Below are 4,374 nucleotides of genomic sequence, written 5' to 3'. Positions count from 1 at the left end.
GTGATGCCTGTCATGGGCACAAAATAGTGGAATGGTGCCAATGGTGTGTTCCACATTTGTTTAGTCAGTGCTCCTGGCTGCTCACCCCAAAGATGCTTCCAGAAATGCCAGCAGCCTGAAGTGTCCCCCATTGCTGCTCTAAGGAGAACATCAAGTGCTGGAGTCTCAGGGGAGCCTGGGAACCTTCTCAGCCTAGCCAAGCAAAGTATGTAGGTAGGAAGTTGATATGGTTTGAATATTTGTCCACGTTAAATTTCATGTTGAAATGTGATTCCCGGTGTTGGAGGTGTCTGGGTCATGTGGATGGATCCCTCATGAGTGGCTCACAGTAGTGAGTGGCTTCTCTCTCTGTTAGTTCACACAAGAGCTGGCTGATTAGAGGAGCCCGGCATCTCTCTGGCTCTCTCTCTCGCCATGTGACACACCAGCTCCCCATTCGCCTTCTGCCATGAGCAAAAGCTTCCCGAGGCCTCCCCAGAGGCCGAGCAGATGCTGGGGTCAAACGTGTACAGCCTGCAGAACTGTGAGCTAATACATCTCTTTTCTTTATAAATTACCCAGTCCCAGCCACATGTGGTGGCTCACGCCTGTAATCCCAGCACTTTGGGAGGCCGAGGCGGGTGGATCACCTGAGATCAGGAGTTCGAGACTAGCCTGGCCAGCATGGTGAAACCCCATGTCTACTAAAAATACAAAAACTTAGCTGGGCATGGTGGCGTATGCAATAGCTTGTAGTCCCAGCTATTTGGGAGGCTGAAGCAGGACAATCGCTTGGGGAACCCAGGAGATGGAGGTTGCAGTGAGCCGAGATCATGCCATTGCACTCCAGCCTGGGAGACAGAGCAAGACTCCATCTCAAAAACAAACAAACAAACAAACAAACAAAAAACTACCCAGCCTCAGGTATTCCTTCATAGCAATACAAAATGGACTAAGACAGAGGTCCTTCCATAGTGCCCTGTCCTAACCCCCCTCACACTCTACCGAGAAGGTCAACCTCCTCCATTGACATGGAGCATCCTGAGTGCAAGATCACACCATATCCATCTAGGGACCACCAACGGGATCAGGCACAGAGCCTGGCACTGAGGAGACCCTGCTGAGGTCCCGTGGTCAGGCACTGGGATCACAGTGGGAAGTGAGAAGACCATGGGTAACTGGGTTTGAGTCCCGCCTCTGACACATACAGCTGTGAGACCAAGGGAAAGTCCCTCAACCTTCCCAAGCCTCATTTTACCACATGCGACACAGACACCAACCTCAGAAGGTTCTGTTGTTCAGGCAAGATGATTCATGGAAATCGACTTTGACAACTCCAAAGCCCTGAGTGCCACATTCCTTTAGGAGATGTTCTGCTTATTAGCAGAGACAAGAGGATGATCATGAAAGGTCTGGACACAGAATAGACATACTTGAAAGGGGAAAGCAAAGCTGGAATTCAATTATTCTTTTTTTTATTTTCTTTAAAAAAAATTTTTTTTTTTTTTGAGATGGAGTCTTGCACTGTTGCCCAGGTTGGAGTGTAGTGGCATGATCACAGCTCAATGCAGCCTCGACCTCCCGGGCTTAAGCGATTCTCCTGCCTCAGCCTCCTGAGTAGCTAGGACTACAGGTGCACGCCACTATGCCTGGCTAATTTTTAATGTTTTGTAGAGACAGGTCTCCCTATGCTTCTCAGGCTGGTCTCAAACTCCCTGGCCTCAAGCAATCCTGCTAACTTGACCTCCCAAAGTTAATTATTCTTTTAGCAAACAAATATTCGATGAGCCATGCCCTGTGCCACGCACTGGATGCCAGGATAAACAATAGACATAGTTCTTGTCCTCATCAAGCTTAAAGATATGCTATGCATACAGTAGCCACATGTGGTTATTGATTATTTATTTACTTATTTATTTATTTTAAGAGACAGAGTCTCACTCTGTCACCCAGGCTGGAGAGCATGGGTGCAATTATAGCTCACTGCAGACTCAAACTCCTGGCCTCAAGAAATCCTCCCACCTCAGTTTCCCAAAGTGCTGGATTATAGACATGAGTCATCATGCATGTCCAGCCTAAATTTAAATCAATTAAAAATAAATAAAACTGAGGCCGGGCTCGGTGGCTCACGCCTGTAATCCCAGCACTTGGGGAGGCCTGGGCAGGTGGGTCACCTGAGGTCGGGAATTCGAGACCAGACTGACCAACATGGTGAAACCCCATCTCTACTAAAAATACAAAAATTAGCCAGGCATGGTGGTGGACGCCTGTAATCCCAGCTACTCGGGAGGCTGAGGCAGGAGAATCACTTGAACCCAGGAGGTGGAGATTGCAGTGAGCCGAGATAGCATCATTGTACTCCAGACTGGGTGACAGTGACTCCATCTAAAAAAAAAACAAACAAACAAAAACTGAAAGTTCAATCCTGTAGTCATACGAGTCACATATAAAGTGCCTAGTGGGCACATGTTTAGCGGCTGCCATTATCAGACAGTGTAGATTGGACAGCACAGCACTGAGATACAGTTTTGTAGGCGAGACAGACACCAAGCAGAGAGCCATGCAAATATCTAATTACACACTGATATGGTTTGGCTGTGTCCCCACCCAAATCTCATCTTGAATTGTAGCTCCCATAATCCCTACATGTCATGGGAGGGACCTGGAGGGAGGTAATTGAATCATGGGGGTGGGTTTTTCCCACGCTGTTCTCATGACAGTGAATAAGTCTCACAAGATCTGATGGTTTAATAAAGGGCAGTTCCCCTGCACATGCACTCTTGCCTGCCACTGTATAAGACGTGACTTTGCTCCTCTTTTGCCTTCTACCATGATTGTGAGGCCTACCCAGCCATGTGGAGCATTGAGTCCATTAAATCTCTTTTTCTTTATAAATTACCCAGTCTTGGGTATTTCTTCATAGCAGTATGAAATGGACTAATACACATACCATGACATTTGTCAGTGGGAAGCCATGGGCAGTGCACTGACCATTTCTCAGGTGAGGAATAGAGAAGCCACTGGTTTTCATTAGACAAAGTGAACTGGGCACTTGAGAGCCTGACATGGCTCCCTGGACCTCCTGGAGCCATTCTCTCCAAGGCTGGAGACCCAGTGAACTCTCCTGGGAGGTGAGGTTCCTCTGTGACAATGTCTGACCTGACAGCAAATGACACCAGTCTAACCATTGGTGGATAATATGGCCTGCAGAGCCAGATGGCCTGGATTGGATTTTGTCTTTGCCAACCGTCTAACCCCGGAGCAGTACTTAACCCCTCTTGGCCTCAGTGTCTCCATCTGTAAAACAGGGAGAATAACAGTCTCTGGCCTAAAGGGTAACTGGGAGGATTAAATGAATTAAAGAATTTAAAACACTTAGAATAGCTCCTGGCACACAGAAAGCACTACGTACTCAGCTATTATTGTTATTATTATCATCCATGGGTGTTGGAACTTTTTGGAGGGAAGGAATGCACCTGCCACTCAATGCCCTCCTTCATTTTCACTCTGTGCTTCCTGTGGTATCATCACCCAAAGTGAAACTGACCATCACAGTCAGGGTCCTCTGTAAAACAAGTGGGAAAGGGAATATAACCGTAACTGCAATGTTAATCAGCTCATATTAAGGATTTTCCACATGCCAGACCCTGCGTGAAGCACTTTATATGTTAGCACGTGTTAGACCTTCACAACAACCCCAATAGGCATGTGCGATGAAAAAGATCTCCATTTTGTAGACGTTGAGGACGTGTGGCTCACGAAAGTGAACTTGCCCACGTTGACAAAAGGATCTCGGCGTCAGTTCCAAGAGCTGCCACCAGGTGACAGTGCCCATCCACTTTCCAATTGCGCAGTCTGGCGGGAACACACTTTGGGTCGTCCCGCAAATATTTAATGAGCGCCTACTGTGCCTGGAACTGTTCTGGGCTCTGAGGATCCATGAAAATAAACCAGGGGTGGGGCGAAAAACTGCCATTATGGTTCTTCCTTTCCATTTTCCCTTGAATATAATAAAAGGTATCCCAGAGATGCGTGCCCAAGGGGGATGTGGCCTAACCGGACCGGAACTGGGAGGCTGGCGGGGAGGGATGGGAGTATCTGGAAGGGCCACGGTCCCCAAAGATCAGGGGCTGCCACTATTCCCAGAAGGAAGTGTTCTGCATCTCCCCTTCCTGCAGCCCCCGGGAGAGGGGAGCAGGGGTCCGTCCTATCCCTTTTGGTCTTATGTGGCTGGGATGGTTGCGGCGACGGGGGGAGAGATTGGGGGGCGCACCGCGGAGGGAGAAAGGAAATCTCACCCTGAGAATCTGGAGTGCAGGGAAGGGATGCTGCTCAAAGGTCTGTTTCTGGCTTTGGCGGGGGGCCACCTGAGACTGCCAGGGTTTGATGGTCTGA

The sequence above is a fragment of the Pan troglodytes genome, chromosome 18, assembly GCF_028858775.2.
Source record: "Pan troglodytes isolate AG18354 chromosome 18, NHGRI_mPanTro3-v2.0_pri, whole genome shotgun sequence".
Lineage (NCBI taxonomy): Eukaryota > Metazoa > Chordata > Mammalia > Primates > Hominidae > Pan > Pan troglodytes.
This window is presented reverse-complemented; position numbering follows the sequence as displayed.